The sequence below is a fragment of the Galeopterus variegatus genome, unplaced genomic scaffold (genome assembly GCF_000696425.1).
Source record: "Galeopterus variegatus unplaced genomic scaffold, G_variegatus-3.0.2 Scaffold3462, whole genome shotgun sequence".
NCBI classification, from domain to species: Eukaryota; Metazoa; Chordata; class Mammalia; order Dermoptera; family Cynocephalidae; genus Galeopterus; species Galeopterus variegatus.
In genome coordinates, this window is record NW_007729573.1 from 39,582 (window position 1) to 54,048 (window position 14,467).

At 41.4% G+C, this 14,467-nt stretch overlaps 1 pseudogene; it reads left to right on the forward strand.

Moving 5' to 3' along the window:
* Positions 1–13,462: 13,462 nt before the first annotated feature.
* Positions 13,463–14,467, forward strand: LOC103600793 (annotated as a pseudogene).

Sequence of the window (14,467 nt, forward strand, 5' to 3'; positions counted from 1 at the left end):
TAACCATAAGGCTGCTCTTTACATTTAAAAACATTAAGACGTGTATTGAATTTCCAAACTCCATGGTCACTCAGTCTTTCAGCATCTCAATACGCCCATGTGTGTTGGCCACCTTTCAGGTAAAAGCCTGTCTTGTAAGTACAAACCTTTCTGACCTTCAGACCAGACTCTTGTTCGAATTTTGTGGACTGGAGATGGTCATTAGACTATGAGTTGGGGGAAAGAATGGAAAGAAGACAGGATGCTCAAGAATCACATTTTGCCCATCTCCCTTTATCATCAAATACCAAACACCTACAAAGATCTTTTGTGTGTCTGAATATGGGGAGGAGGAGAGCAGCTCTGTACCACCAACATCAACCAAATAAGGGAGGAGCGGAGGTAAACTGCCTGGGTGGGTTAGAACAGCTGGCAGAAGACCTGGCTAGGACGTAACATGCTTCCTCTTCCACATTGTTTGTTGCCTTTCCAGTTTCTTCTATTTCAGGAATGGTGGGGTCCCACGTGTCAATCCCTGCTGGGTTGCTAGCACAGCCAGCCAGTTTTTAATCGGGAAAGACACAAGAGGGACCAACAACTATTTCAGCCTTTTTTCTCTAAGTGAACTTTTTTTTTTCCCCTTTCCTTCTGCATTATAGTGCTACGGTACTTTAAACTTCTCCCATCATTAAGCCTTCTCGGGAAAGACACAAGAGGGACCAACAACTATTTCAGCCTTTTTTCTCTAAGTGAACTTTTTTTTTTCCCCCTTTCCTTCTGCATTATAGTGCTACGGTACTTTAAACTTCTCCCATCATTAAGCCTTCTGAGTGAAATATTGAACTGATTAATGTGGCATTTTCCACTAAACTGTTTCAGGAAATGTTGCACCTTACCAGTGGGATGCTTTTGAATAATGTAATCTCCTTCGTATAATTAAAACTAAGTTCTGAAGTTAGTACCTTTTCTCCCTGGAGGCACTCATCAAAATGTCAAGTGTTCCTTCTAGTAGAACTGCAATCCCATAGTACAAACAAATATATTACCCACCACTCCTTACTAGCAAGAGGCCCGTGCTGTATTTTTTGTCACTTCATTTTGAACCTGAGCAAGAAGCATAAGAAATACGGTCACCAAAAGCCATTGGACCCCAGACTCTGAGCCGTGTTCTACACTAGCTGCCTGGTTTGCATTTCCTAATATTTCTTTCAACTATTTGTCTTTAGCAGATGAAATTTTTCTTATTGTGTTGTTATTTACACATAGAAAACTGGTTCTAAAAGTCATTTGCTCTCCTAGAGCTTTTGCTTAGTCTAAAAGGAGCGAAAAGAAAAAAGAAAAGAAAAAAATCAGGGATGCAACGCCCTCTTCTGGCTGAGAAGCACTTAGAGGACCCTGCAGACCTGAGCAGCATTTTGACAGGATTTTTGAACACTGCTTGATAATAATAAATGAATAATCTGCATTATTGTCAAAGTCTGCAATATTGTTGTCCCCATGGCCAGGATATGGTCTGTCCTTGGAGGCTGGTCATAGCTGTCCCTCTTTCGGGAGCTCTGGAGGAGTTAGGTGCTGGACCATTCCCCAGGTGAGCAAGAAGGTAATGAAAGAAATGGTGTCAAAAGCACAGTCCCTATCAGGAACAAGTATTAAGTCCAAGACAATGGTAAGTTCATTCTACAAGTTTAGGAGACTTCTTTTTGAGTGGATATCAGAGAGAACCTGGTATTTCTCACTAATTACTGACTTTCTCTTAAAAAATCTGAAAGGGTGTCAAAGGTTTCCAAATAGCAGTCTATTATTTTCTTATGATTATAACTATTCTAATATTTTGCTTCCCAGAGATTATATAGAGTCTCCCCTAGAGCCTACACCTGGCTTTGAGGAACACCCTCCCCAAATAAAGTGGCCCCGCCGGTCTCCATCTGGGAAGGCGGAGGGAGGAAGTGACAAAAGAAAGCACAGACACTTGGAGGCAGAAGGAGCCCAGCAGGACTTTGAAAGAGAAATATTCAGTGCTGGAACATGCTTACCAAATAATGTTCTCATTCTCTAGAAAACATGCTTCTTTCCTGACTGAAGGCCAGGCTGGCTGCCACTTTCCTGTGCCTGCCAACTAGTCATTAGCAAACAATGAGTGACAGGGCGACTGCGAGAGAAGGAAACGGGCGTGCAGAGCATCAGCTGACGACGAGAGGTGTGCAATGAGATCGAAGTCTCCGCTGTCAGGCTGGATGCTGTCCTCTTCATGGGAGCTTCAGGGCAAAGAAGAGGCATGGCCACATGGCTGGACGGGGGCTCAGGACGGGCTCACATGGGGACACATACACCCGGGGATGTGTGCTGCTGAGGGTGTGTGCAGCTGTAGCAAGCTGGGGCAGGATATTTCCCACACCTAGCCAATAAGGGAAATGCTCAGAGCGAAAATTCAAGAAAGTTGTTTGCAGAGCATCCTTGTTAAAGCTCTTTGGATGACAAGTATCAGAAACTCTCCTTAACATAAGCAAAACAAGAATTTATCAGAAAGAATCCTGGAGTGTCTCACACAACCCAAGGGCAGGAATTATATCGGGGGCTGGACTACGGTGTATCTGAGCTGGGAACTAAAAAGCAGTTCAGAAGCCAGGCAGCTGCCCACCTACTACTTGTCCTCCGGCACCACAAGGTCCCTCACATCTCTGTTTGCTTTGTCCCTGCCTTTTTCTTCTCCCTCTAGTCTGTTTAATGTTTATATAGCCAAACATGGTGGCCACTGCTCCAGAGTTTAATTGTCCTCAGTCCAAATGGCCCATAAAACTGAATAATCTATTCATCTCAATTCCAAACTTCCCCTGTTTTCTAAGCAGCCGTGATCAGAGGGGAAAGTCATGTGCATAGCTATCAGGATTCCCCCTGTGCATGGGGAGACGGTTCTTAGAGAAGGGGATTATGGACTGGGAAGAAGGTCCAGTAATAAACACACTTTCCCACTAACTCTCAATGATCTTGAAGTGCTGCTGATGTGGGTTTAGAACATGGCAAAATAATAAGCAATTCTTGGAAAATAATTTTTACTGAAACTTTACCTGTTTCCAAAAACTTTTTGAAAGGGGGTGGGAGGGAGGAAAGGGCACCAAATTGTATTCTACTATACAAAATAGAAAAGGAAAGATAACTAATTTGGGAGCTAAAGGATCTGAAGACTGTTCCTGGTTCCACCAATGTCTGGCTCTGTGAACAAGTTATGTAACCTCTTAACATAGCCTTCTCATCTACAAATGAGAAATAATAGTAGTTGCCCTGTCTATGTCATACGACTGTATAAGGGGGATGTACTGCTCTACATATAGCAGGGATGAGGACTAAGCAGAGTTTTGGTGTTCCATGGCTAATAATTACAGGTCACATGAAGATCTGGGGCTACGTTACTCCTGGATTCAAGAAAGAAAAATAATGGAGTTGCTCCAATCACCATCAGCCTTACATGAAGAACTCTGGAGGAACTGAGCTATAAATTCCTAGAGAATTAAAACCTGCCAGATCTGGAACACTGGCTGAGGAAATACTTACAACGAGTAATAAAAACAGTGCAGAGAGGGGCCGGCCCGGTGGTGCACTGCTGCAGTGCGCCGCTTGGGAGTGTGGCGACACTCCCGCCGAGGGTTCGGATCCCACATACAGACCAGTTCCCGCTCACTGGCTGAGCAAGGTGCGGGTGCAACACCGAGGGTTGCGATCCCGTTGCCGGTCCCGGTCCGGTACAGGCGTGACACTGAGGGTTGCGATCCGTTGCCGGACACAAAAAAAGACAAAAAGGAAAAAAAAAAAGAAAAAAAACAGTGCAGAGAATAATCTTGGTGGGTGTGATAAGGGAGCTCCCACTCTGGCCCATTGGGTCTGAGATGTGGCAGATCATGTATTTCTGCAAGAACTTAAGGAAGTTACTTAGTCTTTCTGAGATTTTGTGTCTTCAGAATGAGGATGATACTATCAGCACCTAACTCATGAGTATTATTCGAATGGATATGTATTAAAAGAAAGAGAGAGAGGAAGGAAGGAAGGAAGGAAGGAAGGAAGGAAGGAAGGAAGGAAGGAATATGGCAGAGCTGGGACTGGATTGTAGGATGTGACCTTTGTTCAGCAAAGTGATTCAGAAGGACTGAGGGGATACTTTACTAAATTGAGTGGAGACTAATTACTCCCACCCAGGATGTTGCTGACCTGGCTGGCTCGGTGTCCCCTTCCTCCTTCACCCATCCTCATGTGTCTGTTCTTGGAGCTGCATGCTCCAAGAAGATAACCTTCCTAGCAAGAGGACCATTCTTCTGGCAAGTGTATCTTCCCAAGTTTGTTATGAAGATCTAATAAGATAATAGATATAAAAGTGCTTTAAAAATGGTAAAGCACTACCCAAATGTAAGTTATTATAATTATTATGATTAACAATGGCATAAAGGGAAACCATTAAATCAGTCACAAAAATTGGCACATGTACTCAGTACCTAAAAGTAATCAAGCAGGGAGCCTAAAACCAATTTGATAATCTTCTCCTTTCAAGTTCCTTTTCATTAAGCTTTTGTGGGTTTGTGCATCTATAAAATCAGAAGATATATTTGGCTCCAGGCTATTGCTTCCTCAGCTTAATGGAGGAATGCCTTTGATTATTTCTTATCCTGAATCCTTGAAAGGGAAAAATACGTTCATCTCTGGGACACACACCATGCTACCTATCAACTGCTCCAAAGAAATGTCACATCAGAGTTGGCTTCTGATTTCTTCTTTGAGACTCCTTGTAGTGAAGATGGGGAATGTGATTGTCAAAGAGGTGAGAGAAATAGAGAGAGAAAGACAGCGATAAGGACAGAGAGAGACACAGAAAAAGACAGAGACCACGCTATTTTCAATGGGCCATGTCTGCTCACCAGAGATTAAATAAAAGAACAGCAGTCATTCCTGCAGCTAAGCATTACTAGGGGCCCTGAAGTATGATTTATTATATACAAAAACAGGTAAGCAGTACATAAGAACTTCATTCAGGTAGCAACCAGTACAGCCTGAGGTTTTAGGTCAAAGACAGCCTTTTTCAGCAGTAAACAGACTGAAATCCAAATTGGAAGACTGTGATGGAGGACATGGAGGCTTTTCCAGTCAATTTGTATGGGGTGAAGGTAGAAATCAGAAGTCTGTTTAAATGAGTGTAGTAAGGTGGAGCCTTTGATCATCCATAACATTTATATTTCATGAAATAAAAGATGATGGAACCAAAGAGAAGAAAGCATAATTTGTTACTGAATATAAAAAGGATATAAAGACTAGAAAAAGGGAAGGTGATCAGCATTCTGAGAGGAGATAACATTTGCCAGTCCCTAAGTGTAAGTTTGCAAGTTCAAAGCTTAAGAGACTTTTCCCTTAGATTCCTTGCTTGTAATGGGGGTATGTTGATCAATAGAGTTTGTGTTTAGCTACAACTCCTAAGATGATGGCCTTCTATTTACACTCACTAGATTCATAATAATGGCTATTTTAGAATTTATGTCCAAAGAACATAACTCTTATTAAGATAAACAGGAAAGACAAGTAAATAGAAAAATAATCTTATAGAATTAACATCTGAAAAATATAAACCCATGTAACTTATTATACTTTTTTATTGGGCTTTTTAAAATATTGGGATTACTACTCTTTTCCTTATTTTCCTTATGGCATCTAAGAATGAAACTCTCAGATCCCTGTCACAGGAGAAGTGGGAAAATGATAAGCTTTGGAATCAGAAGACCTAGGTTTAAGTTCTAGATGAAGCTAGTTGTGTGTGACCTTGGGAGGTCTGTGATGACTCTATGTATATAAAATGGAGCGACAATACACATCCTTACCACATCAAGGAGCAAATGTATAGAATAGATAAGAATATGTGTGTTAAAGATAAAGAATGCCAGTTCCCACACAGGCAGTAAGCCAGTTTCAGAGATCACAGAATTACAATGGAATGGAACTGGATATCATCCTGTCCTAAGGTTTTTAAACCTTTTAAGATGAGGGACCTTGTCTTAGTCAGCTCAGGCTGCTATAACAAAGTACCACAGATTGGGTGGCTTACAAACAACAGAAATTTACTTTTCACAGTTCTGGATGCTGGAAGTCTTGAGATCAGGGTGATAGCATGGTTTGGTTCTGGTGAGGGCCCTTTTCCCGGTTGCAGACTTTTATGTAGCAGAGAGAACTAGAGAGTTTTCTGGGGTCCTTTTCATAAAGGCACTAATTCCATTCGAGAGGGATCCCAGCTCATGACCTAGGTATGTCCCAAAAGCCCCACTTCCTAATGTCATCACATTGGGGGTTAGAATTTCAACATTTGAATTTGGGAGGGACACAGACATTCACTTCATAACAGAACTTTTCTCAAAATAAAATGATATGTAACAAGTAAAAACCAGGATTGTTTTATTAAATGAAGAAAGGGGAAGGCACCAGACCCAGTTACATTTATACCACAGTGGGCCCCACCACACAGCCCCACCTCCACCACTGGGAGAGGGGAGGATCCAGCCTTAGGTATTACTCAATACACAAATTAAAAACTAACTATTCTGTTTCAATCTCCTTAAATTACAGTTGGGAAACTGAGGTCACAGAGTGGGTTACGATCAGCTCTGCTATAAAATGTTTCTAAAACACCAATTAGCTTATACATGATTGGTATATAGGGAATCATATTTGTAAACTATGGAAGCTGTGTTAGTTTGTACATGTTTTTTCTGAGATAAGGGGGGCCAGAATATCAGGAGGAAATAAAAGAAAAAGCCCTCAGCTCAGTTGCTGTGCAGGAAGGAGCCCTTTTAGCTCTGTTAAAAACTGATAAATAAAAATTAGTACCTGTATGGCTCTCAGCTTGTGGTGGGATGTGTTTTTTCCCATGCCCACCTTAATAGCAGCCCCACTAGTTCAGAGCTCAACTTCCATCTACATTATCTCAATGCCCCATGTTTTAGTCTGTTTTGTGTTGCTATAACAGAAATACCTGAGACTGGGTAATTTATAAGGAAAAGAGGTTGATTTGGCTTACGATTCTGGGACAGCTGCATCTGGCATGGGCCTCAGGCTGCTTCTACTCATGGAGGAAAGTGGCAGGCAGCTGGTGAGTACAAGCAGATCACATGGTGAGAGGAAGCAAGAGAGAGAGAGAGAAGGTGCCAGGGTCTTTTTAAGCAACAAGCTCTCGTGGGAACTAATAAAGCGAGAACTCACTCATTAATCCCCCCTCCCTCAAGGAGAGCATTAATCCATTCATGAGGGATCCACCCCCATGACTCAATCAGTTTCCAACACTGCCACATTGGAGATCAAATTTCCACATGAGTTTTGGAGGGGACAACACATCCAAACTCCATCACCCCCAAATCAGCATTTCCACTCTAGTTTTTGTGTTTTGATTTTTTTTAATATCCCTGATACAGCCTCTGGACATGCTAAATTACCTGGATTTTACCAAGAGTCTCCAAAAGTACTGCATTAATTCTGCTCGGGCTGCCAGAACAAAATACTACGGCTGGGTGGCTTAAATAGCAGAAATTTGTTTCCTCACAGCTCTGGTGGCTGGAAGTCCAAGATCAAGGTGCCCACAGGTTTGATTTCTGGCTTGCAAACAGCTTCCTTCTCTCTGCATACTCACCTGATCTTTTCTCTGTGTTTGAGTGGAGAGAATGTCTCTTTGTCTTTTTATAAGGACACTAGTTCTATTGGATTAAGGCCTCAGACCCCATCCTTATGACTTCATTTAACCTTAATTACCTCCTTAAATGTCCTGTCTCTAAATACAGTCACATTAGGGGTTAGGGCTTCAACATATAAATTTGGAGGGACACAATTCATCCCATAACAGGTACCAATTGTGTTTTTGTTAGTGTTCTTGCTAGTGTTGCATAAGTTTTGAGTGCTCATACCTAACCCTATTTTTCCCACAGGGTTAAAATGATATTTTAAAATGCCCAGTGTTGGTAAATATATGAGCAAATGGTTACTTTCTCTTACACTTCTAGTAATAAAATAAAATAAAATTGGTACAACCCTTAGGAACGTAAACTTAATAATACATATCAAAAGCCTAAAAATTTTGCATATCCCTTAACTCAGACATTTTATTTCTAGTCATTTATCCTAAAGAAATACCAAACTGCAGCTTCCAGAACATTTGCCATAACATTAAAATTTAGAAAAATTGGAAGTACTCGTAACAATAGGGACTGGTACTTCACATGATAAAATGCTATAAAGATATTAATATAATAATGTAGAATATAGAACATGAAAATATAGATTTTATACAATAGGCAAATAAAAATGAGTAAAATATTATATAAATGATAGCCTATATGAGCCTATTTTTACTAAAATATTACATTGTAAGTTACGGATAGAAGAAATGTTTTAAAAATTACCTCTGGGTGGTAAGATTAAGGCTGATATTTATTTTCTTTTTTCTTTTTACTTTTATTTTCCACAATGAACAAGCATCACATTTGTAAAATGAATATGCATATATATGTTTGTATTTAAGCTGTAGGAGGAATAGAACCTGTAAGGTAAATTAGAGCCTTTATCTAAAGTGATCAGGTACCTCCATTACCCATGTTTTAGAATCCTCTGCAGGATATGAATTCCCTGAAGAGTATTTTCCTTCCTGCAGATGAGAAAGCACCAAAGGGATTACAACAACAATACAAATCTGTTCCTAGATAAAGAGTCTTTGTTAAACAACAAGTCCACTCTGTCTTCCCTTTCTCTCCATCTTCCCTAAAATCAAGGAAAGAGAAGGGGGACCAACAATACAACTACACAGTAACACTTTCCTAACAGAATATTTTCTGCCAAGGAACAGCCTTAGGTCTGTTCTGAAAGGTGATTTTAAAAATTAGCATCATTCTTGTCAAGTAAAGATAGCCTTTCCTTGGGAGACTCGAACAGTTCCTTCAGAGTGGTTCCGGTCCCTAAGGCAAATATATATCTAGGCACTTTGGTGGAGAGTATTTACCAGTGAGAATATCGATACCCAGGTACACATACCGTATGTGTTTTGCTGCAAATGTTTTCCCAGTAAACAAGAATGGAGCCATCAAAAAAAAAAAAAGGGTACGTTAATTTTAAATCAATTAAATTCAAACAGAAATGTTTCCTTTGGGTATAATTGCCTTTTGGTGAGCACACTAATTTTGGAGACTTATATTATTTACCCACAAAATTGTTTTTGAAGTATCTGTGGTGTTGAGAAATTGAAGTCAAACTGGTCTTTCCTACAGCTCCTTCCCAGGCCATGAATTATTGAGAGCAGAATTTAATGGGGCCATTATTGCTCATCACTTGTTCTACTTGATACACATGCATACTTGATCACTGTTATATAATATTGCTTCCTATGTAATGTTCATTGATGTGAAAGGGGGTAACCAGGAAATCAGGAAGCACATGGTTCTGTGGGTCCCACTTCCAGTTCACATTCAGGCTTCTAGAGAAGGAAATGTATCAAGATCAGCTGGCCAGGATATCCATCTGGGCAAGAGAATAGACTCTGAAACTCTGGGTGCTGTCCAAAAGAGGGATATTCAGCCTGACCTCATCAAAAATGTGCCTCTGACCCTGAGTAGCCTCCATGCCTGGGGCCACATGGGAAGGGAGTGGTAGCCGAGCTTGAGTTCCTGCCAGCCCAGCTCAATCAAAGGGAGGATCACAGTCTCTAGCCTTCAGAGAAGGAAATGTTGGATCACTTCCAAGGAAAGAAAATCTCCCAGAGATGACAACTATAGCTCAGCATCTTAAACAAACTCATCAACATGGTATAAGGATCCCTACAAACACTGTTTACCTGCCAATGCACGAGTCACCAACATCTAGTATTTTTGGTTTAGATTTGCTGTCATGGTTTTTGTTATTATCTAGGGTGAGCTATTGGACTAAAAGCAATTTGGATATTGTCTCCCTCCATGGGGTTCTGCAGCCAAAAGGAGATTGATGAAAAGCAGGGGTTTGGGGTGAGTGACTCCAACATCGCCTTTCTCAGAGCAATACAAATGATAAGGCTGTTACTTGAGAAAACAACAGGCCCTGAGAGTGATTTCATTGTCTCTGATGGGGAAGGGTGAATATAAACATTGAGTACAGTTCATGACATTGGGGAGTGACTGATGACGGGATGGAACAGAGTTGTTTCCTCGTAAGGATTTCTCAATGTTTCCAGCAGCTGTATTTTTATACAGTCCAGGAAGCATCAAAGCAACTTAGTGGTAGTCCTTGACATTGGTAGAGCACTTTAAATTTTATCGAACACTTTAACACACACTATCAAAATTGATCCTCAGATTTACAACAGAAAGGTGGGGCAAGTACTCCTATTTTACTAATAATTAGCTGAAGTCAGAGAGATAAGTTAATTGCCTCCGTTTACCCAGCCAGGAAGGTTACTTCCAAAACACCACCATGACCACTCATAGAGTGGTAGTCAGGATACCGGATGACCATTATTTGTTTCTAACCAACTAGTTAGTGAACATGTGTTATCTCACTTTCCCTTTTTATACATTGAGATTATTAATAATAACGTAGCAAGTTCTCATTTAAAATAAGGGTTGCATGACCAAAACCTGGCAACATTTTTAAAGCCTGTCAGGATAAATTAGAAGCTGCCGTGATACTTTAACCTATTTTGTTAAAGCCCCATGAGAATGTTACAAGAACAGCAACCACCAACTGAAAGGTGACCCCACACACAATTTCCAGCCACATCTTAATAGAAGGGGCTCCAGCTTCATTCTGAGGGAAGATAAATCTCAACTTAATGCTGGATTTATCTCTATAAATACTTTTGTAAAACCTAGTAAAAATTATTTACAAATAACAATACCACCTTGCATGTGTAAATTGCATTAGCAACAACCATGTGATTTTATGTACATGATTTAATCTCATCTTCATCCCACCCTTGAGGGTAGGCAGAGATGAACATTCTCACCACCTGCCACTGGAGCCCCACTGGGAAGGTGAGCACATTAGGACCAAGAGAGATCAGGTGTGGTGCCTGGGGCACACATTACACTTGGAGTTGACAAACCTCAGCTTGAATAGCAGGACTACACTTGCTGGTATAAAGGACTAGGAGCAAGTTTTGAATCTTCTTGAGACTCTAGGAAAAAATTAGTGAAATTACAAGAGGGGCCAGTTACTAACCAGCTGTCTCTCAGTCCTGCATTCACCCTCCTTTCTGCTGCCTAAACCTGCAGCTAGAAACCTACAACCCATATTTCCCAGGCTCCCTCGCCTCTGACTTCCTGTTAGTGCAAGATGAGAGGGTAGGAGAGGGGAAAAGATTTTCTTCTTCCTTGCTCTGGCAGCATCTCTGGAGGTGGCTGCCGCCCTGCTGTGACTTGAATTCCTGCGGTGGGGCTTCTCTCCGGTGGCGCTTCTCTCCATGGTTCCAGCCCAGCAGCAAGTGGTGCTTCTGGACTCTGGTAACGTGACTTCCTCCCTCGTGCTCCCTCATCCTTGGAAGTGACACTGATTCTTGAAGTGACTAATTTCTGCGTATGACATCCTCTTTATAACTGCTCTCTCCCCCAGCACCTAATCCTCCCATTTGCTCTTATAGACCAATGAAAATATGTGTAACCAATTTCTTGTATCAAATTTCTTCTCTTTGATTGAATCCCCGTATTGGCCAGCCAACCAAAAAAAAAAAAAAATCAAATTTCTTCTGTTTGAATTATCTAGAGTTGGCTCAATTTTTCTGTGCTCCTTGACTAATATACAAAAGAGCCTAAAACAAGAATTGCCTCACAGTGTGTAGACATCAAAACAATTAAAAATTAAAAGACCTGCCAATATTGTATGTTGAGAACCGAAAGCGTAATTGACTCTCCCATCGCCCTAACACTGGAGCTTTGTGTTAGGTGCAATAGCTGTATGCGAATTGTCTCCAATCACAAAATGCTTCCAAATACCAAGAAGTTTAAGATTTTTTTTTAAATGATGCATGCACTGATTTAATGTAATTTCCAAAACAGGGATGATAAAAATACTGACCTACCTCGTAGAGCTGGTTGGAACAACTAATTAGCTCTCATAAAAACACTTCAACCACCTAAAGTACCTCATAAAAGTTTATTATGAGTAGTAATACTAACAGTTAAATATATAATGACGGGCATCAAATGGGCACGCTCCACAAGCTGATGGTCTTTTAAATTCTCTTTACGATCTCACTGTTGTTTAGCAGTTCATATGTTGAAATCTCTTCACAGCTGTAAATTAGTTAATCCCCATGACACTCACTCCTGAGAGATAGGTCAGTATCATTTTCTATTACTATGGCAACAAATCATATGTAAATGCCCAATGGTAGAAGGTGGAGATGAGAAACAAGAAAGGTTAAGTGACTTGTTTAAGACCACACATCAAGTAGGTGGCAAGGTCGAGTTTAAAATGCACTAGAGTCCACCTGGATGACACTGAGGGGATTATTGACATTCATTTGCCTAGAAATTCAGTGGAACAGAAAATATCAATATGGTCTACATCTGGGAACAAAATATGAACAATTACAATTTGCAGGCATATAATTAAGTGACCATATTTGGAGGGGATTACTGACATTCATTTGCCTAGAAATTCAGTGGAACAGAAAATATCAATATGGTCGACATCTGGGAACAAAATATGAACAATTACAATTTGCAGGCATATAATTAAGTGACCATATTTTGTTCGTCCATTGATGAGAGGCAGTAGCCGTATGGTGTGGATTCTGAACACATACTGTTCAGATTCATACCCAGCCAGCCTCTGCCACAAGCTTGCTGTGCAGACTTGGGCTAGTTACTTCATTTCTCTGAACCTCAGTTTCAGATCCTAATAGTAGTAAAACATAGCTAATAATAGGATCTACTTCACATGCTTACTATGAGGATTTGATGTAAAGCACTTAGAACATGGCCAAGTAGATAATATTCAATAAGTGTCCGCTATTATTAGATAGGTCCTATTACACAAGGAATACAAAGGTACTTCCAAAGGTTCATGGAAAAATGGAATTAAAAGATAATACTAATCTTTCCATGAACTTTTTGAAGGCCCCTTGTATTTATTGCTTTCCAGCAATGTTGCATCATGTACAGAGATACTTAAGACACAATTCCTGCTTTCAAGAAGCTTTCAGTATGATAGCTTTGTGAAATGTGTAACTTACCAAATCACATAAGGGGGATGAGTGATATGGACTGTAGTGCAAGGCTACGTGTTTTCAAAGCAAATAATGTGATTCCTCAATTCTCTGATAGTGCTCAGTCTGCTCCCTTCTTCACCTGTCCTCAGGTTTCTGTTTCCATTTAATTAATTTTATTTACACTTTTGTAAAAAGGAAGAACACAAGTAAATAGCAACTAAAAGTTTCCATGGGCTCTCTGCTCCTCCCCATTCCACACAGCTGCGTCCTCTCGCACAGTGCCAGCCGCGTCCCCGAGACATGATGGTGAAGGTCGGAGTAAACAGATTTGGCCGTATTGGGTGCCTGGTCACCAGGGCTGCTTTTAACTCTGGCAAAGTGCATATTGTCACCATCAATGGCCCCTTCATTGACCTCAACTACATGGTCTACATGTTCCAGTATGATTCCACCCATGGAAAGTTCCATGGCACAGTCAAGGCAGAGAACAGGAAGCTTGTCATCAACAGAAAGACCATCACCATCTTCCTGGAGTGAGATCCTGCCAGCATCAAATGGGGTGATGCTGGTGCTGAATATGTCATGGAGTCCATTGGTGCCTTCACGACTTTGGAGAAGGTGGGGGCTCACTTGAAGGGTGTAGCCAAAGGGCTCATCATCTCTGCCCCTTCTGCTGATGCCCCCATGTTCATGATGAGTGTGAACCATAAGACATAGGAAAACACACACACAATCATCAGCAATGCCTCCTGCACCACCAACTGCTTAGCCTCCCTGGCCAAGGTTAACCATGACAACTTTGGTATTATGGAAGGACTCATGACCACAGTCCATGCTGTCATTGCCACCCAGAAGACAGTGGATGGCCCCTCCAGGAAACTGTGGGGCAATGGCCGTGGGACTCTCCAGAACATCATCCCTGCATCTACCGGTGCTGCCAAGGCTATGGGCAAAGTCATCCCTCAGCTGAATGGGAAGCTCACTGGCATGGTCTTCCATGTCCCCACTGCCAACCTGTCGGTCGTGGATCTGACCTGCCATCTGGAGAAAGCTGCCAGATATGAAGACATCAAGAAGGTGGTGAAGAAGGCATTGGAGGGCCCCCTGAAGGGCATCCTGGGCTACACTGAGGACCAGGTTGTCTCCACCAACTTCAACAGTGATGCACACTCTTTCAACTTCAACTCAGGGGCTGGCATTGCCCTCAATGATCACTTTGTCAAGCTCATTTCCTGGAATGACAACAAATATGGCTAGCGCAAGAGGGTGGTGGACCTTATGGTCCACATGTCTTCCAAGGAGTAA